General features: G+C 38.6%; 2 long non-coding RNA genes across 3 annotated transcripts in view; one reads left to right on the top strand and one right to left on the bottom strand.

Moving 5' to 3' along the window:
• Nucleotides 1–20,285, top strand: part of LOC103911458 (uncharacterized) — a 21,799-nt gene extending 1,514 nt beyond the window's left edge. The window contains exons 2-3 of one of the 2 annotated variants that reach the window (XR_015497506.1): nt 7,216–7,408; nt 20,090–20,285. This is a non-coding gene — a long non-coding RNA (uncharacterized LOC103911458). Of the gene's footprint in view, nt 1–7,215; nt 7,665–20,089 lie in introns of those variants that run through there. The other variant, XR_015497505.1, reaches the window with a different exon arrangement.
• Nucleotides 7,903–22,500, bottom strand: part of LOC147842515 (uncharacterized) — a 199,899-nt gene continuing 185,301 nt past the window's right edge. Inside the window, exon 3 of the long non-coding RNA XR_015497526.1 lies at nt 7,903–8,320. This is a non-coding gene — a long non-coding RNA (uncharacterized LOC147842515). The remainder of the gene's footprint in view (nt 8,321–22,500) is intronic.

The following is a 22,500-nucleotide window of genomic DNA, read 5'->3' as shown; positions in this document are numbered from 1 at the left end:
AATATAGATACTGACATTCCATCTCTAAATTTGATCAATGTTTTGGTTTATGCAGATGGTTTTCCCAAAAAAATTTCATTGATGTGAAACATTATAGGAAAAGATATTATATACACAAAATTAAGTGGAATAACAGTAAACCCTCGATTAATTTTTAAAAAAAATTATGTAAAACAAATTTAGAGTCTTTAAAAGTAGTATCCAAAGAAAATAGGGCTACAGAGGAACTATACAAAACTATGGCTGAGTCTCTTTCCTTTTAAAAATGCGTCTTTATTTTTAATTTATTAAAATATTTATTTTTTAGTTATTAAAAAGTTTTTTTTTTCTTTTTAATGTTATGCATTAACATGTGTGTATGCACTGTATAATGTAAATGTGATTGGAAGTGTGTATGTATTGTTATATGCCGTTTTTGTTCCCCATTTGAGTTTGTAAATTGAAAAATGTAAAAAAAATAAAAAATAAATAAATAAAAAGCTGCACAATCAGTCAATTACAAGCAGTGGCGCCCCCCCAGAAAATTTTCTTAGGGGTGGCCAGAAGAGGCCGCACAAAATCTTGGGGTGGCACAAACAAAAAATTGAATTCAGTGTAATGTTATACTTTTGTTATAATGTGGTATTAATTTATTTAACTAATTACTCTTGAAATGTTGCAATTTATTCCTCCTTGAAATAATTCAGCAAGTAGATGTGCAAACCAAATAAAAATCAATATTTAGTTTAAAAACACTTGTCATATATATAAGTAACTTGTTTTTCAGTTATTAGTTTCAGTAATAGGATTAAGGCAGTTCTGAAGGCAAAAAAGAGTCCAACCCGGTACTAGTAAGGTGTACCTAATAAAGTGGCCGGTGAGTGTACATAAACATCCTTTCTACAAACAAAATGCATGTTAAGTCTTTTAAAAAATGTATATCAAGCGAGTTTATGCTTAAAGTAGGGATTTGTCATTGGAGTAAGAAAAATAAACTTAATTCAAAGAGAAAACAAGATTGTTCTTGCTGAGCCCTCTGACTATTTTGTTTGCTTTAGGCGTAAGTGCACTTCATTTTTCATTTAACAAGATTTCATATCAAGTAACTTTGCTATATGAATGTCTTGATTTAAGAATGTTTGGATATTGTACAGCAATAGAAAGCAAGACAAATTCTCATTAAAAGAAAGTCACTGAAATGAGAAATGTAAGCACAATTTAAAGGCATATTTCACCCAAATTGTTAAAAGTATCAAGTACAATTTAAGGGATAGTTCACACAAAAATAAAAATTGTCATTATTAAGTACAATTTAAAGGGATAGTTCACCCAAAAATATAAAATTTGTCATTATTAAGCACAATTTAAAGAGATTGTTCACACAAAAATATAAAAGTTGTCATCATAAAATACAATTTAAAGGGATAGTTCACCCAAAAATATGAAAACTGTCATTAAACACAATTTAAAGGGATAGTTCACCCAAAATAAAAATGGTCATCATTAAGTACAATTTAAAGGAATAGTTCACCCAAAAGTTTAAATTGTCAAGTACAATTTCAAGGCATAGTGCACACAAAAATAAACATGGTCATTATTAAGTATACTATTTAAAGGGATAGTTCACCCAAAAAAAAAAAAAAAAATATATAGATAGATAGATAGATAGATAGATAGATAGATAGATAGATAGGTATGTCTTCATGAAGTACAATTCTAAGTGATGGTTCAATCAAAAATTTAAAAACGTCATCATAAATTACAACTTAAAGGGATAGTTCACTCCAAAATATAATAATTGTCATCAAGCTCATTTTAAAAGCATAGATCACCAAAAAATATTAAAAAAAATAATCATAATTAGGTACAAGTTAGAGAGATAGTTTAAAATAAAAATGTCATAATTTATTCACTCTTCACTACTTAAAAACCTGTTTGAGTTTTTTTCTTCTGTTGAACACAAAAGAAGATGTTTTGTAGAATGCTGTTAACGGGCATCCATTGTTTTGAAATTGCGATATGAATATAGTTTCATAAGATGACTTATAACTCTATTTGGAATGAATTCATATTTTTACATGGATTGGGATTATTTTGAAAATGAGTATCTGTGTTGAGCAGTGGTTCTCAAAGTATTTTCACCAAGTACCACCTCAGAAAAAAATTGTCTCTCCAAGTACCACCCTAATCAACAGTATTGAAATAAATTAGCGCAGTTGGCCAAATTAAGCAGCCACAGCACTGCACAGTTGCAAAAGTGGCAGAGTCATATTCATTTAACGAAATTACATTCCATACAAAATATGAAGCCGATCAGTCAGTTTTTGTCACGTGACTCGCGGTGCGGCATTCTGAAAAGTTAACATGTTTTCAACTGCGGATGCCTGGAATACGCAAGCACGTCGTGCTGCAGTTCTTACTCATTTTGCTAGTCTGAGGGTTGCATTTTAGCACTCAAGTGACTGAGATGTAACAAGAATACGGTCATTTTTCAAAATAAAAGATTTTTTAAATTGGTTAATGGTGGTCACTGAAATTGAATCAATACTGGGTTTTGAGATTGATCATAGCTTTGGTACTATATATTTAGGAAACATACAAACCGATTTTAATGCACAAGACAAAAACCTTCTCAAAATACTATTAGTTGCTAGTAAAAAAGCATTAACCAAGAAATGGTTGGAAGAGATTCCACCAACAAAGGATGAGTGGATAACAATTGTAGATAATATGTTTGAAATGGAGAAACTCACCTTTTCTTTAAGACTAAACATGGATAAATGTTATAAAAATTGGTCAAAATGGTTTATATATAAGAATACAGAAAATATATAATTTGCTAGGAAATGCTTTGCAATGAGTGCGAACCCCCCTCCTCCCCTTATTTATATTTATTTATATTTGTTATTTTTATTATGACTTATTTTTTCAATAAATGTACATATATATGTATATTATATATGTGAAATATTTTGTTTGGACCGCACATTACAGATTGTAAAAGACTGAATCATATGGACTTGAAGGAAACTATGTTGGTGTTTATGCTTCTAATACAGTACCTTTGACGGGCGGGTTAGGGTGGGGGGCTAATGGGAGAGTAACCTGTACTATAAAAACGACTGTATAAGAACAATGTAATAGTTGTATGTGATGCCTCTGGTGATCTGTTTGTTCCGTTATGTTAAAGGGCACATAGGTTACCCCTTTTTTCAGATTTAATATAAGTCTTTTGCGTCTCTAGAATGTGTATATAAAGTTTCAGATCAAAATACCCATCAGATTTTTCATTATACCTTTTACAAGATGCTGTTTTATACTGATTTCCAGCAGGGGGTGGTTTTGTCGTACTGCGCCTTTAAGACGAGTTTTTCCCGCCTACTATTTCTACATGCCTCCTCCCTCAGCTGTGTCAGACAACAGACAGACTTAAAGGAAGAAGGTCTCGCGTAGCGTTTGTGAGATACTACAGTAAGAACTAACCTTTACTAATCAGTATTGTGAAGTTGCATTGATGAGTCACACACAATATCGTTACAAAGTAAACGCGCACACACACACACACACACACACACACACACACACACACAGATACACACGCAGGCAGGCAGGCAGACAGACAGAGCGCGCTTAGCTTAGTTAAGGCTAACCTCAAGTACTGTGTGGATATCTGTTATGCTAATGTACAAAATAAACCTGATTTAACTTCCACAAAACCTGGATTGAAGCGTCTTCTTTTATAATTGTTCTGACACGAGGCTGTACTGATGAAGTAAAGCTGAAGTAAAACGCTGTAATTAATTACACACATACTCTGTTTTAAAACACTTTAAACATGTGAAACTCACTCTTAATCACATTTGATGATGATTGCTGATGCTAGCGAACAGAACAGACCTTTTATTCCCGGTTGCTTTGCGTATGTCTGTCTGGTCTTGTTGACATATACACGCGACTACCGGAACATGTTAATGCACGCAGCTGTCAATCAATTCGGTGGGCGGGGGGATCGCACACCTACGTAATGGTGCGATCGATTTGAAAACAGCTCCAATTGGCCGACCCTTTTTTTTGTAGTTAAATTGAAAAAAAAGGACTGGGTGTGTTCATATCACCCCAGTATGACGGTCTATACACTTTACCAACACACAGATCTGTCCAAACAGCTTGAAAAGTAGATTTTTTACCAAAGGTGCCCTTTAAAATGAAATAAAAAACAAAAGTTTAAAAAAAAAAAGATTTTTTTAAAGTAAATGATCGTTCAGACTCAGATTATGAATAAAACTGAAATAATTCATGATTTTTTTTTTCGTGTGGCCGGCGACCAATTGATCTATAGGCCGGTGCCGGTCTGTGGCCCGGGGGTTGGGGACCACTGCTCTAGCACATATCTGCTCTGCAAGCACCACGCACCTCTTTCTCTAGTTCTGCGCCAATTAAATTGATTTTTAGCAGCTGATGACGCGATGCACTAAAGTAAACATTTTAAACACATTGCTTTAATTGTAGGCTTTAGAGAACAGCCAATGCAGATCACATTGGTGTTATTGTACGCATTAAATGATTAAAATTGTATTAATTTTTCTTTCATTAATGATTGCGTACCAATAGTGGTACACATATCACAGTTTGAGATCCACTGGTGTAGAGTACAATGCAATTGAACAAATGCGAATTAATTTTATGGTTTTCTATGGAAATCTAACAGTGTTGAGGTACAGAAATAATAATAGATAAAATAACACTGCATAGCGTCAAGTCTTCATTGTGTAAATAAATGATACACTTAATTTTGGTTTATGTACCATTATAACCTCTTAGTTTAAGTTTACTTAAATCATAGTCACAGATCTTAAAAACACTTCTAAATGAAAATCTTTCACTCTATTTTAGGGTTTAAATTAAATTTAAAACTAAATGTGATGACTCCACAAATCACATGTTCTGAACTGTGATGGTGATCAACTTTTATCCCAATGTGACATTGCATATCCTGCGACTATTGCAGACATTGTGATGTTGATAAATTGTGCAGCCCTAATTAACCATATGAAGTGATCTAGTATAGTGTTCCACTTGGGATCGCAGTAAATGCATATCCTATGCTGTTGAGTGTGTTAGTGCGTAGTGCATTAGTGTAAAGCAGGGGTGTCCAAACGGTGTCCTGCATATTTTAGCTCCAACCCCAATTAAACACACCTGAACCAGCTAATCAAGCTCTTTCTAGAGCTGCGTCCCAAATCGCATACTTATGCACTATTCTACGCCATTTTGTAGTATAAAGAGTGTAAGTAGTGTGTTTAAACTGAAAACTCTAAAGATAATAAGTGCACTTTAATTACCCGGATGATGCACTCATTCAGCTGCTAAAATGAAGTGTGTAATGATGGACACTTCACGCACTCAACGACCGAAGGTTTGCTAACGTAGCGGAAGGGGCAAAGCTATCGGGCGCACATGTTGAATAACTTTATTTATTTTGGATGGTAAAAGCAAAATTCTCCTACGACAGTGATTATAGCGCCTCCCGATGGTGAATGCGGTTATACTCGCGGCAGGTATTATTTGATAATTCGGTTGTTTATTTCACTGATTTGGCAACCGTCAAACGTCATTAGGGAAACGGTTTGAATTTCCGGTTAGTAAAAAAACATTAGTGTGCCATTTGGGACGCCACTACATACATTTACTATCCTGTTGAGTTTGTAAATGCATAAGTGCATAGTGCATGAGTGTATAGTGTGCCATTTGGGAGGCAGCTCAAGTATACTAGAAACTTCCAGGCAGGTGTGCTGAAGGAAGTCGGAGCTAAACTATGCAGGACACCGGCCCTCCAGGACTGAGTTTGGACACCAAAATCTGTATCCAAAATCGACCCCTTTAGCTTTAAATAGTGCAATATTAGAGGGATGTAGTAGTGTTTAAAACCATAGTGCACATTTTGAAGTGCACTCAATCTCATAATGCACTGCAATAACTAGTGTACAACCAATGTATTTACATTTAGTCATTTAGCAGACGCTTTTATCCAAAGCGACTTACAAATGAGGACAAGGAAGCAATTTACACAACTATAAGAGCAGCAATGAATAAGTGCTGTAGGCAAGTTTCAGGTATGTAAAGTGTAAGAAGCTAAACATTAGTAATTTTTTTCTTTTTTTAAAAAATACAGTTAGAGTTGGAACCAGAAAGGCAATTGCAGTTTAGGTAGGAAAGTGGAGACTAAATAGTTGAGTTTTTAGTCGTGTCTTGAAGACAGCGAATGACTCTGCCTTTCTGATGCAGTTAGGGAGTTCATTCCACCTAGTGGGCAGATTGAATGCGAGAGTTCGGGAAAGTGATTTCTTCCCTCTTTGGGCTGGAACCACGAGGCGACGTTCATTCACAGAACGCAAGTTTCTGGAGGTCACATAAATCTGCAGAAGTGAGAGCAGATAAGGAGGAGCAAAGCCAGAGGTCGTTTTGTAAGCAAACATCAGAGCTTTGAATTTGATGCGAGCAGCAACTGGCAGCCAGTGCAAACGGATGAGCAGCAGAGTAACATGTGCTCTTTTAGGTTCATTAAAGATCACTCATGCTCTGAAGCAGCTGAAAAGGTTTGATAGAGTTAGCTGGAAGCCCGGCTAGTAGAGAGCTGCAATAGTCCAGTCTGGAGAGAACAAGAGCTTGAACAAGGAGTTGAGCTGCATGTTCAGATAGGAAGGGTCGGACCTTTCTGATGTTATAGAGTACGAATCTGCAAGATCGAGCAGTTCTAGAAATGTGGTCAGAGAAGTTTAGTTGGTCATCAATCGTTACTCCAAGGCTTTTCAGCATTTTGGATGCAGTAATGGTTGCCTCGTCCATCTGGATTGAAAAGTTATGATGTAGAGTCGGGTTGGCAGAAATTTCATTTCCGTTTTCTCGAGGTTAAGCTGAAGCTAGAGAATACCTCATAAAGTCATTAAAACCATATAAAGTGAGAATAAATTAGTTCATTTTCAATTGTTGGTGAACTAACCCCTAAAGTTTTTTGTTTTTATTTGGCCCTGCAGGTAAAAATGATGCATTTGATCGCATAAACACACTATTTTAGATTGAAAATCCAATGTAAATCATTAGACATGATGAGATCTGATGCATGTTCGCATGAGTTTCAAAGTTTGTCAGCTTTTAGAGTATGCATCTTTACTTTGTGTTTGTGCTGCCGCGATTAAACTGACTGTACTTCTTTTTCTATTAATTGCTGTGTTTCAGGTCAGTGATTCCTGCTCTTAATTGTGGCGGTAGAGAGCAGGGGTGAGGAGGCTGCACGGGCCACGCGGCTGTGTTTTAATGGGGAGATGCGCTATAATAACTCTGACCTCTGACCTTTTGTGGTGACTAAAGCTCATTACGCTGATCTGTGAGTGTCAGAGCATCATCTGAGAGCGTGTGTGTGCTCGGTAAGGTGGGTCACAGGAGCGACGCTGACACAACCTCACCCTCATCTGCAAATAAAACACAAACGCGTGCACACACACACTAATTAAAATAGGAAAGAAGGCCACTGTTTTCTGGCCAGTGTCAGTGGCATTTCTTCATGCATGGATGGTCAGTGTATACTTTATTTGTTTGTTTTTTTAGTCAACACATAACATTGTCCAGTCTTATGTTATCAGTCTTGCTCAGGCTTTTACAAACCAATAAATGGAGTAATCACAGAATGTGTTGCTAATGTTAGTTTACTTTAATTAGAGGTAAGTCAATTGTTTGTTGGCGTTTGCATGGTTGGTAATGGACAGTGTTGGGCACGTTCCTTTAAAAGAGTAATTAGATATACACTCACCTGCCACTTTATTAGGTACAACTTACTACAACCGGGTTGGCTGCTGAATTGAGATCTGGTGATTATGGAGGCCATTTGAGTACAGTGAACTCATTTTCCTGTTCAAGAAACTAGACTGAGATGATTCACGCTTTATGACATGCCGTGTTATCCTGCTGGAAGTAGCCATCAGAAGATGGGTACATTGTGGTCATAAAGGGATGGACATGGTCAGCAACAATTCTCAGGTAGGCTGTGGCGTTGACACAATGCTCAGCTGGTACTAATGGGCCCAAAGTGTGACAAGAAAATATCCTCCACACCATTACACCACCACCACCAGCCTGAATCATTGATACAAGGCAGGATGGATCCATGCTTTCATGTTGTTGATGCCCAATTCTGACTTTACCATCCAAATGTGGCAGCAGAAATGGAGACTCATCAGATCAGGCAACGTTTCTCCAATCTTCTTTTGTCCAGTTTTGGTGAGCCTGTGTGAATTGTAGCCTCAGCTTCCTGTTCTTAGCTGACAGGAGCGGCACCCGTTGTGGTCTTCTGCTGCTGTAGCCCATCTGCCTCAAGGTTGGACGTGTTGTGTGTTCAGAGATGCTCTTCTGCAGATCTCGGTTGTAACGAGTGCTTATTTGAGTTACTGTTGCCTTTCTATCAGCTGGAACCAGTCTGGCCATTCTCCTCTGACATCAACAAGACATTTGCCCCTACAGAACTGCCGCTCATTGGATATGTTCTCTCTTTCAGACCATTCTCTGTAAACCCTAGTTATGGTTGTGCGTGAAAATCCCAGTAGATCAGCACTCAGACCAGCCCGTCTGGCACCAATGTCTACACGCCTAAATGGAATGAATTGTCGCCTTGTGATTGGCTGATAAGAAATTTGTTAAATAGTGTACCTAATAAAGTGGCCGGTGAGTGTAGTTACTAGTAATGTCTAGACATGTCACTCGTGTACTTTCATTCATTCATTTTCTTGTCGGCTCAGTCCCTTTATTAACCTGGGGTCGCCACAGCGGAATGAACCACCGACTTATCTAGCAAGTTTTTTACGCAGCGGATGCCCTTCCAGCCACAACCCATCTCTGGGAAACATCCACACACACAATCATACACTACGGACTATTTAGCCTACCCAATTCACCTGTACTGCATGTCTTTGGACTGTGGGGGAAACCGGAGCACCCGGAGGAAACACACGCGAAGGCAGGGAGAGCATGCAAACTCCACACAGAAACACCAACTGAGCAGAGGTTCGAACCAGCAACCCAGCGATCTTCATGCTGTGAGGCGACAGCACTACCTAGTGGGCCACTGCCTCGCCTCGTGTACTTTTGAATGTTGAAAAGTTTAACAGTCAAAATGGCGAATGAAGCCCCGCCTTTTAGTACAGGAGCCAATCACAGATCGCTGTAGAATGACAACTCTCTGGGGGAAGCGCTCAGACCCGACTTGAGTTTCTGCAGATTTTGTGTGATACAAACATTTATAAATGAAATCAAATAGACAGTTGGTGTTTAATTTAATTGGTTATTCGTAATATGGAATTTAATCGTAAGCTTGGCAAGCAGTTTTGGAGAATTTGATGTTTTTTCCATTCAAACAGAATGCCTGAGAGGTGTTTCAAAGATGGCCGCCGAGTGAAATGAATTGCCTTAAAGGGTCACGAAACACCAAAACATATTTTTTGAGCTGTTGACAGTCGTATATGTGTCCCACACTGCTAGAAACACTATTAGGACACCTATATTTCACTAAAAAGTGTAAATTGGTTGTTTTTGCGTTATTTCAAGCAAATTCGTACTTCCTGTTTGAAACTAATTTTTGAAGCTGCGTCACGGCCATGACATAATAGCGTGTATTCCAGCATGCAGACTGGACGTCTGTGCCAGAGTGTGTCTTATTACGTCTTACAGTGTGATGCATTAATGCATGAGTAAGGCTTGGTTCAAACCAATCAGCGCGCTCTATTGTGCAACTTCATTAATATTCATTACTGTCACAGTGTTTAGACGACAGAGACGCCACGTTGTGTTGGCAAAACAAGCGTGAAGTGTTGCTTTTATAGTTTGCTGCAGTGAAGTTTTGTTTTCATTTTCTCTCTGTGAGAGCTCAGCTGGAGTCACGTGTGGATTAACAGTGTATGCGACGCTCGACAACAATAACTTACGTGTCTAAGGAGGATTATTGTTTACCTGAGAGCTGTTCTCATCTGCAAACGCTGAGATCCGGATTCGCTTGTAGTCTTCTCTTCATAAAGACGCGGCTCTAGTTGCTGGTGATTGTCCTGTCTCTACAGATTTGGTAAGTGAGCGACCAGTGCTCTTTGTTATTCAGTTTGTTCGTATCGAACTAAGTTAACTATTGCACCGAGTGTAAACATATTAGGACCACAACCAAACTTTAACCTCGTGTAGGATTTTCACCGCATTTTGTGACCGGAATAACACACGCGGCTTTCTGACACTATCTGCCGTGTGCATCTAAGTTTCCGGGAAATGCTGAGGTTTTTTTTCTCTCATTCGTCGTGCGGTATCAAACATTGCATGAAAAATACACGCTTAGACCAGATCCTAAAATCAAATATCTCGTTTGTCGCGAGGGACATGAATGAATTCCCTGAATGAAAGAGCCAAACTGCAGTTAAAGTCCACCATTTAATAATTTGGCAAATAATTCGACTACAGATGTCCATGTAGGCTAAACACCATCACTTTCTCCTGTGTGTTTATTTTGACTCTGAAACTCGCGCGTGCCCAAATAGACACTCCCACACCCTCCCACTTTAGTTCCTCCGACACTCCCCCTAAACAGAGCTGGACACGCCCACTTTTCTGACTTTTTCCAAAGTAGAGGTGTGAAAACACCCTGCTGAAACGAGGGGGTTTCATGGCCCTTTAAAGAGACTTTGTTACTAGTTACTTCTCACAAATAGAAACTGAGTTAGTAACTGAGTCGTACTAGAAAACAAGACAACATTGAGGAGTAAGAAATTAAAATGTAGAAATGTTAATATATGTGACCCTGGACCTGTTCTTTCATTGTATGTTACACAGATGTACTTTAAGAATAGCTAAAAATACATTGTCAAAACTATCATACATTTTAATGCAAAAAATCATTACAATTTTAAGCAAAGATGCATGTTGTTGTAAATTTTCCTACTGTAAATATATCAAAACTTAATATATATGTTGCTAAGATCTTAATTTGAACAACTTTAAAAATTATTTTCTCAATATTTAGATATTTTTACCCCTTATATTCACTGAAAAAAAGTGCTGCCTGCAGAACTGTTGCAAACAATTTATTTTGTTGAATTTAAACAAACAAATTAAATTTAATTATGTTCAACCTAATTTGTTTGTTTAAATTCAGCCCAAATAAAGTAAATGTTGTTATTATCATCAGTATTATTTATTATATCCATATTTATATTTGTTTTATTAAAAACAAGCTTAGATTTGCCCACCTGTCAGGTTTTAGACCATATGGGGCACAGCATGTGTTTTAGGATATAACACAGGTTTTTGAGCACATTTTGTTATTATTATTCATTTATTCGTTTGCTGGAAATTAGAACTGAATTTAGAAATAGTTTTGAAACGAATATTTGCGCTTAAACAAAATTATTTATTTACAGTATAGCCTAATTGATGTCTTTGTGTAAAGGTTTCCCTATCCAAGAGCGAATGTGAAAGTGATCCATTATCTCTCATTCTCACGCAGTAGATGCTCTGTTTAACTGTTTTCTGTTAAAAAACTGTTAACTGTTTGCTTGTGAAATGCTCATTTTTTCCACTTAGACTTACTTTGCGTCCTGTAAATAGCGAATGCGCTCTTGGCGCGATGCAGCTGGGTCTTAAAGGGAATGGGAGATGAGACTCTGATTGGTTTATTCTCAAAACACACCTATAACTCATTAAGAAAATAAACTCAATCCTTTTAGACCATGCGCCTTGGCGCAAGGCAGATTTCCCGTCCTTAAATTAGCAAAAACGCGTCCTGACATGCCCTGAAAGCGTTTGCGCCCTGCGTCGTGCTCTACGCATGGACCGTCAAAATAGAGCCCTTAGTCTTTGTTATTCCAAGTCATGTTATTATGAGTGTGTGAACAAAGTAAACAATGAGGCTGAAAATAAAGTTATATTAATATCAACAGCAACACTCTCGCTATTATAATGAAACCGAATCAAGCTATCAGATCTCATTAGCCATTTCTTCACTGTATAACTCACACATTCTGATTAAAGAGCAGCAAATGAATCTCTTATTTATTTACATTTTTTTCGTTTGATTACATAAGGTGTCATTTTAAAAATGCGCACATCTGTCATTATAATGAAAGCATTTGATTGCATTCCTAAATTTTTATGCTCATTTAGGGCGAAAACCCACCAAGATCGACATCTTTAGATGTTATTATTATTATTATTAATTTTGTGTATATGTCTGTGTAAACACGCACTTAAAACCCAGACTTTTGTTCCGCTTCAAATCACGAGTACAGAATCCATTTGGGAAACAAAAGTGTCTATTTATCACTATGGAGCTCGTCAGCTGACAGTCACGCACCGCTATATGACTGTTTTGAGGATTGCATATGAAGGGGAGACCTGTAATGAAAAGGAAGAGAATCCCGACATTTTTATTTTTATTTCAAATTGTTTTCATGCCTAAACAAATCAAAAGCACAGAACAGACACACGTTTAAGAGCAAGGGGTGCCCCCTGGTGGTTCGGCGGTATGGGTTGCACATAAGGAGGATCGGCTCTTTAATGTTTATTTGCCACCCCTCAGAGAAAGACCTTTACGGGAAAATACCTTTACGGAATGATACCGGAATAGAACTGTAAATGGGGAGGTTGACGGGTATGGTTGTAATCTTTACAAACAGCAATACTTTCTTGCGATATTAGACCTACCGCTTTCTGTCCGATATTGGTGAAGAAGTATTTTGTTGTCCATTTTTCCTTAAACACACGACATTCTGAGTCAAATACTTTTTTGCCTGACTCATTTTCAGTCATTCCAGCCTGATCTCACGAGAAAACGTAAGTATTTTACGTTTTGCCAGTTTAGTGGCTAATTCGTACGAACTCGTACGAGTTCAGTCGTATGAAATGGTACGATTTTAAAAAGGAGGCGTGGCACCTAACCCCAACCGTCATTGGGGGATGAGCAAATCGTACTAAATTGTACGAATTAGATCGTACGAATTCATACGTATTAGCCACTAAATGAAAAAGTTACGAATTGCCGTGAGATTGTGTTGGTCATTCAGTGCATTCAGTCCGAGAGTGTGTACTAATTCTGCTGGTTGCGCTAACTGTACTGCGTGCAATACTGCCATTAAACGGCATTCACTTTTATTGTATCATTAATTTACCAATTCTGAAACCAAACCGTTACTCAGACGCAGCATTTTAAAAACTCTCGCGGGCCGGATTAAAGTGTTCAGCGGGCCGCATATGGCCCGCGGGCCGTAGTTTGCCCACCTCTGGTTTAGATGAATGTCACTGATGAGAAGATGACGGATAATTACTGTATGATGACCGAAATGGCCTTAAACAGCCAACCGGCACAAGACGACAACACGACATCAGATTGATGATGTACCCTAATGTCATGGACGTTGCTTTTTTTTTTAGAAATGAAAATCTGGTTGATGTCAGAACTCAACGTCAGGCCAACGTCAATGTTCAACCTAAAACCAACCAAATATCAACGTCTAATGATGTCACAGCTTGACTTTGTGTGGATGTTACCACTATGACATCTATCAGATGTTGGATTTTGGTTGTCATACCGGACAAATAAAAAACGTCAGTATGACGTTGGTTTAGGATGTTGGCTCAACGTTAGATTTTGGTCACTAATCTAAAATCAACCAAATATCAACGTCATTTGATAACATTATTTGACATCAAAATAACGTTGTCCTTAGACGCTGGCTAGACATTGAATTTTGGTCACCTGACATAACCTAAATCTAACCTGATATTAATGTCTTATGGCATTGTGTGTCCGCTGGGCAATAACTAGGTGAACTACAGAATGTTACGTTTACACACACAAACATTCACAAATGACATGTAAACGCATCAGCTTTTCACAGTGTAATACTCACTACTCTTAAGTACTTTTGAAAGGGCTACTTTTTACTCATACTTTGAGTAATATTTACAACAGATACCTTTACTCTACTTGCACTACATTTTTAGGCAAGTAATGGTACTTTTACTTGAGTAGAATTTATCTGCACTCTTTCCACCACTGTTGATGACAGCTAATGGTGAGAGAATGAACATTTCATTGCATTAAAACAAGCTCAAAAACAGATCAATTAGTGCAGGGTTTCCCCTCAGGACACAATCAACAATAGCCCACGAGTGCCTGTAAATGTAATGTTTTATATTTAAATGGTCTTCGGAGACTGTCTCACATTAAAATGAAAACACTTTGTAATCGGCATCAGTTTGTAATCTAAAAGGGCAGGACCTGCATACATATACCCAAGGCACTGTATACATTAAAATAGTTCTTAAACTGTATATTTTTAAGTGTTGAATCTTTTCCATGACTAATTATGTGCATGAGTTTAGCAAAGTATTTTACTGCATTACTTAGTAGCTGTGTTTAATGAAGTACACAGATTAGACACTTGATTAAAACTGCAGATATAGTGTATTAATACCACAGTTATCCAGTCGAAGTTCAAAGTCCTCTTTTTTTAATATTACTTGAATCAAAGTTTAAAAGTACTTGATTTTTTTATTTGCTTAAGACTCGCTCTAAATAGATCAATTGAATCGGTGAATCATTTGAACTCCCTCTGAATGGATCAGTGGAATCAGTGAATCATTTACTGGAAAATCCCTCTAAACAGGTCTTTTTGAATCAGTGGATAATTTACTGAAGACTCTGAATAGATCATTTGATTCGGTGAATCATTTACTGAAGACTCACTCTAAATGGATAATTTAAATCAGTGAATCATTTATTAAAGACTCACTCTGAACATATTTAAATGTGTAAATCATTTACTGAAGACTCACTCTGAATGGATCATTTAAATCAGTGAATCATTTACTAAAGACTCACTCTGAACATATTTAAATGTGTGAATCATTTACTGAAGACTCACTCTGAATGGATGAGCTGAATCAGTGAAACATTTACTGGAAACCCACTTTAAACCAGGGATGTTCAGACTTGGTCCTGGAGAGCCAGTGTTCTGCAAAGTTTAGTTCCAACCCCAATCAGACACAGCTGGCCAAGCTTATCAAGCTCTTACTAGGCATATTAGAAACATCCCTGCAGGTGTGTTGAAGCATGCGGGAGCTAAAATCTGCAGGACACCGGCCTTCCAGGACCAAGTTTGGACACCACTGCACTAAACAGGTCTTTTTGAATCTGTGGCTAATCTACTGAAGACTCTGAATAATCATTTGATTCAGTGAATCATTTTCTGAAGACTCACTCTAAATGGATCATTTAAACCAGTGAATCATTTATTAGAGACTCGCTCTGAACAGATCATTTAAATGTGTGAATCATTTGCTGAAGACTCACTCTGAACAAATTTAAATGTGTGAATCATTTACTGAAGACTCACTCTGAATTGATGAGCTGAACCAGTGAATCATTTACTGAAGACTCACTCTGAATGGATCATTTAAATCAGTGAATCATTTACTAAAGACTCACTCTGAACATATTTAAATGTGTGAATCATTTACTGAAGACTCACTCTGAATTGATGAGCTGAATCAGTGAAACATTTACTGGAAACCCACTTTAAACCAGGGATGTTCAGACTCGGCTCTGGAGAGCCGGTGTCCTGCAAAGTTTGGTTCCAACCCCAATCAGACAAAGCTAGCCTAGCTAATCAAGCTCTTACTAGGCATATTAGAAACATCCCTGCAGGTGTGTTGAAGCAAGCGGGAGCTAAAATCTGCAGGACACCGGCCCTCCAGGACCGAGTTTGGACACCCTTGCTCTTATTGTGTCTTTTTGAATCAGTGGATAATTTACTGAAGACTCTGAATAGATCATTTGATTCAGTGAATCATTTTCTGAAGACTTACTCTAAATGGATCATTTAAACCAGTGAATCATTTATTAGAGACTCGCTCTGAACAGATCATTTAAATGTGTGAATCATTTACTGAAGACTCACTCTGAATGGATCATTTAAACCTGTTAATCATTTATTAGAGACTCACTCTGAACAGATCATTTATATCAGTGACTTATTTATAGAAGACTCACTCTGAACATATTTAAATGTGTGAATCATTTACTGAAGACTCACTCTGAATTGATGAGCTGAATCAGTGAAACATTTACTGGAAACTCACTCTAAACCAGGGATGTCCAGTCTCAGTCCTGGAGGGCCGGTGTTCTGCAAAGTTTAGTTTCAACCCCAATTAGACACAGCTGGCCTAGCTAATCAAGCTCTTACTAGGTTTTCCTTGCAGGTGTGTTGAAGCAAGCGGGAGCTAAAATCTGCAGGACACCGGCCCTCCAGGACCGAGTTTGGACACCCCTGCTCTAAACGGGTCTTTTTGAATCAGTAGATAATTTACTGAAGACTCTGAATAGATCATTTGATTCAGTGAATCATTTTCTGAAGACTCACTCTAAATGGATCATTTAAATCAGTGAATCATTTATTAGAGCTGTGGTCACCAAACTTGTTCCTGGATGGCCGGTGTCCTGCAGATTTTAGGTCCAACCTCAATCAAACACACCTGAACAAGCTAATCAAGGTCTTACTAGGTATACTTGAAACATCCAGGCAGGTGTGTTGAGGCAAGTTGGAGCTAAACCCTGCAGGGACACCGGCCCTCCAGGACCGAGATTGGTGACCCCTGCATTAGAGACTCGCTCTTTGTTCATTTAAATGTGTGAATCATTTACTGAAGACTCACTCTGAACATATTTAAATGTGTGAATCATTTACAGAAGGCTCGCTCTGAATGGATGAGCTGAATCAGTGAAACATTTACTGAAGTTTCAATTGGAATGGAAAATTTAAATCAGTAATTAATTTGCTGGAGACTCACTCTAAACAGATCGTTTGAATCAGTGGATCATTTACCAGAAACTACCTCTAAATCAATCATTTGAATAAGTGAATCATTTACTGGAGAATCACTCTGAACAGATAATTTGAATCAGTGAATCATTTACTAAAGACTCAATCTGAACAGATCATTTGAATCAGTGAATCATTTACTAAAGACTCAATCTGAACAGATCATTTGAATCAGTGAGTTGTTTACCCGTGAACAAATCAGTCCAATTCACAAATGAAATGTTTAATTATGAAATGATGTAACGGGTTAACTAATAAAATACAAGATGATTCATGAATTAGTCACCACCATCTTATCTGTCTACTCTAAAATAACTGAACTGCATTCAGCAAATGGCATGTAGTGAATTAAATGTATCCTAAAATACAAATAAGAATGTACAAATGCTTCAAACAGGTGCTTAAGGGAGGTACAAACAAAACAACAACAACAACAACAACAACAACATAGTTACTGTCCACAACCACTTAGTAGTAGCTAAATAAGTATAACATATTTGGGTGCCATTTTAATTTAACAGTTAAATATTTGCCTTTTTAATGTACTTTAATATCTTATTTATGGCCATTTTTTATATTTTGTTAGATTAAATCCAGTCTGTAAATTCATTGAAGTTGCAAGGCATATAGAGCAGAACAGATCAATTCTATTGTAAAACACTGGTTTATTTCTAAGCCTGGTCTTTCCTAATAAGAGCTCAGGAGTGTTTGTGTGACAGACTGCGGTGTCTTTAGCTTGTCTTCTGTCCCCGGGCCCCTGCTGTCGGCTGGATCGGCCCTTAGCGCTTGCTCTGGCCTTTTCAGAGACCCCTGGCCCTCGCTGACAGATGGAAGCTTTGTCACTCTTGCGTGTGACACTGGGGACCCGAGTCTCAGGATCGAGCTGCTTTAGGCCTTTTCATATGGAATTAAATGTCTCCAATTAGCACATACAGACAAACTGTTTAGAATTGTAAATAATTCCATTTACTCAGTGTGTCTGTGTGAATAGTCAGCTCTGATTGGTCAGTCGCTGCATTATGAAGTCATGCTCATGCGTGAATGACCTCGTATAGCGAAGTTATTTTACCATAATTGAAATATTAGTGTTTTGTTCTTTATTCTTTAGTAATTTTTGCCATTTTATTTACTTTTCCATTTCAACTTCACTAAGTATTTTTATTTAGTCAGATTTATAATTGCTTAAAGTATATTTATGTTAAATATATATATTTAAGTATATTTATTTAAGAAGTATATTAGTATTATATATTAGTGTGTATATGTACACAAGTCAAAAGTCTTGTCGCCTTTTCAAGTTTTAGGAACAACACATAATAACTTGACTTCTAGTTGATCATTTGGTATCAGAAGTGGCTTATATGAAAGGCAAAGGCCTCTATATTAAGCTTATTTTACCAAAATAAAATATGATCATGCCTTGATTTTTAATGATTTAATTAGGACAGTAAGGTCTGACTACTGAGACAAAAGTCTCATCACTGAACAGAAATAATGTCCAGTATAGAATATAAAGTCATGCTGCAGTGGAGACAAAATGAATATTGTGTTTGACTCCATCATGAGCTTGGAGGACTGCATCCATACATCTCTGACATGACTCAAATCACTGATTAATAAAGTCATCTGGAATGGCAAAGAAAGCTGCAGGACTCCCAGAGTTCATCAAGATTCGTTGGATTCATCTTCCATGCCTCCTCCTTCATCTTACCCCAGACATGCTCAATAATGTTCATATCTGGTGACTGGGCTGGCCTATCCTGAAACACCTTGAACTCCTTTGCTTTCAGGAGCTTTGATGTGGAGGCTGAAGTATGAGAAGGAGCGCTATCCTGCTGAACAATTTGCCCTCTCCTGTGGTTTGTAATGTAATGGGCAGCACAAATGTCTTGATACCTCAGGCTGTTGATGTTGCCACTCTGCAGATCTCTCACACACCCCCATACTGAATGTAACCCCAAACCATGATTATTCCTTCACCAAACTTGACTGATTTCTGTGAGAATCTTGGGTCCATGCAGGTTCCAGTAGGTCTTCTGCAGTATTGGTGATGATTGGGATGCAGCTCAACAGATGATTCATCGGAAAAATTAACCTTCTGCCACTTTACAAATGATCAACTAGAAATCATGTTATTATTTGTTGCTCTTACAACTGGGATCCACGACAACACTTATGTCAGGTAGTGTGTGTGTGTATGTGTGCGTGCAAACATTATTTTTAGGAGTGCAATGCTATTCACAAGCATTTGAATACATTTTGTATTAGATGCAATGCATTATTAGTATTTAGAAATTGCCTCTAAAGTATCTATTCCCAGTACCAGATTTAAGTATCAGACTAAAATCAATTCAATTCAGCTTTATTTGTATAGCGCTTTTACAATGTAGATTGTGTCAAAGCAGCTTCACATAAATGGTCATAGTAACTGGAACAGTGTAGTTCTTCAGTGTAGTTTTTAGTGTTTAAGTTCAGTTCAGTTTAGCTCAGTTCAGTGTGATTTAAAGTCATTACTGAGAGTTCAAACACTGAAGAGCCAATTCATCGATGCGTAGCTCTACCAATCCTGAACCATGCAAGCCAGTGGCGACAGCGGAGAGGGAAAAAAAAAAAAACTTCACCTGATAGGAGAGTGAAGAAAAAAAACCTTGAGAGAACCAGACTCAGTTGGGCACGACCATTTTAATTTCTCCGCTGGCCAAAAGTCTTGTGCAGAGCTTCAGTCATCGCGGTGGAGGCTGGAAGACTCGCCTGTCCCTGGAGCGTCACTGGAATCAGACTCAAAATCAAGACTATAAAGCTGGTGTTAAATGATCCATCACACTTATTTTTCCTTTTTTGTTTGTTTAAACAACTTATTTAAAATGAGCTGAAACTACATGATTGTTTTTCCCCCCGCGGGCAACTTAATTATTTTAAGTCCACTTAAATTTGCAAAAACATTTAAGGTAACCTAATCGATTTGTGTTTTGGGTCAACATGAAGGAATTGTGTGAAACCCAGCATTTGTCATGTTGATGATGAGAGTCTGAGGCTCTTTAAAGCAGGACTCTGTGTTTTCAGCCCTGAAGAGGGAGACACAACTGAAGCTAAATGAAGCTGATGGTGTTGAAGGAAGATCTTAGTCTTTATTCGTTCAGTTTGTGTGCGATGATGATTATCTGACTCTTATACCTCTCTCTCTCTCTCCTTCTCTCTCTCACCAGGGCTCTTCTTCACAGTGCATTATTGATCTAACGGGAGCTGAATAAAACATGGGCACATGTCCATTGTCAGCGAATGCACAGAGAATAGCTCAACATACGAGGAGGAGGAATCCTGTGAACTCTAGCTGAGGCTGAGAGGTATGAAAACTCCACTTCCAAACGCCGCTGACCGACAGTAATGCCACAGAACTCCAGCGTAAGTCCTGAATTGTAGATCGACACCATTCACGCCAAACACACATTCGGCAGCTGATATTTATTGAAAGAGAACAAGGCTAAGATGCAGAGAGAGGGAAAATCAATGGCTCTTTCCTGGGCTCAGGTCTGGAGAGAGTAAAGCAGAAATCGCCGTTAAACTCCAACCCGTAGCCGCGAAGATCTTCATCGATTTTTTATTTGGCTCCCAGCAGTTCTCGCTCCGCCACGGTCTCCCACCGCCTGGTGGACCGGGGGCCCGGGCCCCGCAGAGTTCGCCGTGAACTGGCTGTTAAAAGAATTAAACTCCTATTTAGTCTCAGTGGCGGGGAATACACACACACCGCCTGCAGACAAGACCTGACAGCACATCTTATCCACTCCGCTGCAAGACTAACGCGCTGCCAACATTCACACAGCCCACATATGTGTGCCAGCAAGCGCTTCGAGGGGGTGTGTGTATGCGTGCGTGGGTGAGCGCATATAAACACGCGCCTGTGTTCGCATACTGAAGGCTCTGGACATGTTATTGTGTTAATTGGTCATGGTTTTATACGGGGTTGTGATTGTGATGCTAAAAAAAATCAGCTTTGTGGATTAGAACGTCAGATTCTTTGACAAATGCAGACAACTGGAACTGGTTTGAAGTCTGCGTGACTTTTATTCCAGTATGTTAATGTGCTTCTAAGTATTGATGTGGGGGCGGGGCTTTCTTTTTGTGCTTCATTGCCTTGTAGCAAACTAATGGTAAGAGAGGGGCGTGGCTAAGAATATTGTGGCTAAAGCGTCAAGCTGCCATTTTGAGAGAAGGACCGTGTGATGTAGTGAAACAAGAGCAGAAGCGTGGAAGGCCTAAAAATAAAATCCAAATAACCGATGGATTGATCTGGATGTGTGCAAAAAAGTGCTATTTATTTACAATAGTGTCAAAAATAATGTCCAGCGCAAAATATATATTCCGTGTCCTAATATTTAACCTATATACACTCACCGGCCACTTTATTAGGTACACTTGTCTAACTGCTCGTTAACGCAAGTTTCTAATCAGTTAATCACATGGCAGCAGCTCAACGCATTTAGGCGTGTAGACATGGTCAAGACGATCCGCTGCAGTTCAAAGTGAGCATCAGACTGGGGAAGAAAGGTGATTTAGGTGACTTTGAACAAGGCATGTTTGTTGGTGCCAGATCGGCTGAGTATTTCAGAAACTGCTGATCTTTTGGGATTTTCAAGCACAACCATCTCTAGGGTTTACAGAGAAATATCCAGTGAGCGGCAGTTCTATGGGCGCAAATGCCTTGTTGATGCCAGAGGTCAGAGGAGAATGGCCAGACTGGTTCCAGCTGATAGAAAGACAACAGTAACTCAAATAAGCACTCGTTACAACCGAGGTCTGCAGAAGAGCATCTCTGAACACACAACACGTCCAACCTTGAGGCAGATGGGCTACAGCAGCAGAAAACCACACTGGATGTCGCTCCTGTCAGCTAAGAACAGGAAACTGAGGCTACAATTCACACAGGCTCATCAAAACTAAACAATAGAAGATTGGAGAAACGTTGCCTGCTCTGATGAGTCTCCATTTCTGCTGCCACATTCAGATGGTCGGGTCAGAATTGGGCATCAACAACATGAAAGCATGGATCCATCCTGCCTTGTATCAACAGTTCAGGCTGGTTTTAGTGGTGTAATGGTGTGGGGGATACTTTCTTGGCACACTTTGGGTCCATTAGTACCAATTGAGCATCGTGTCAACACCACAGCCTACCTGAGCATTGCTGACCATGTCCATCCCTTTATGACCACAGTGTACCCATTTTCTAATGGCTACTTCCAGCAGGATAACGCTCCATGTCATAAAGCGTGAAACATCTCAGACTGGTTTCTTGAACATGACAATGAGTTCACTGTACTCAACTGGCCTCCACAGTCACCAGAGCTCAGTCCAATAGAGGACATTTGGGATGTGGTGGAATAGGTGATTCACAGCAGAATGAACCGCCAGCTACTCCAGCATATGTTTTGCACAGCGGAAGCCCTTCCAGCTGCAACCCAGAACATGGAAACATTCATAGAAAAGCATTCACACGCATACTACTGCCAATTTAGTTTCTCCAGTTCTTCATGCAAATTGCAGCCTCAGCGCATTCAGAAATAACAGTTTGTTGGCAAAAGCCGCTAAACACCACCTGCCTTTGACTATATACCGAGAACCA

This window comes from Danio rerio, chromosome 8 (assembly GCF_052040795.2).
Source record: "Danio rerio strain M-AB ecotype USA chromosome 8, GRCz13ab, whole genome shotgun sequence".
In the NCBI taxonomy this organism is placed as follows: Eukaryota; Metazoa; Chordata; class Actinopteri; order Cypriniformes; family Danionidae; genus Danio; species Danio rerio.
This window is presented reverse-complemented; position numbering and strand designations above follow the sequence as displayed.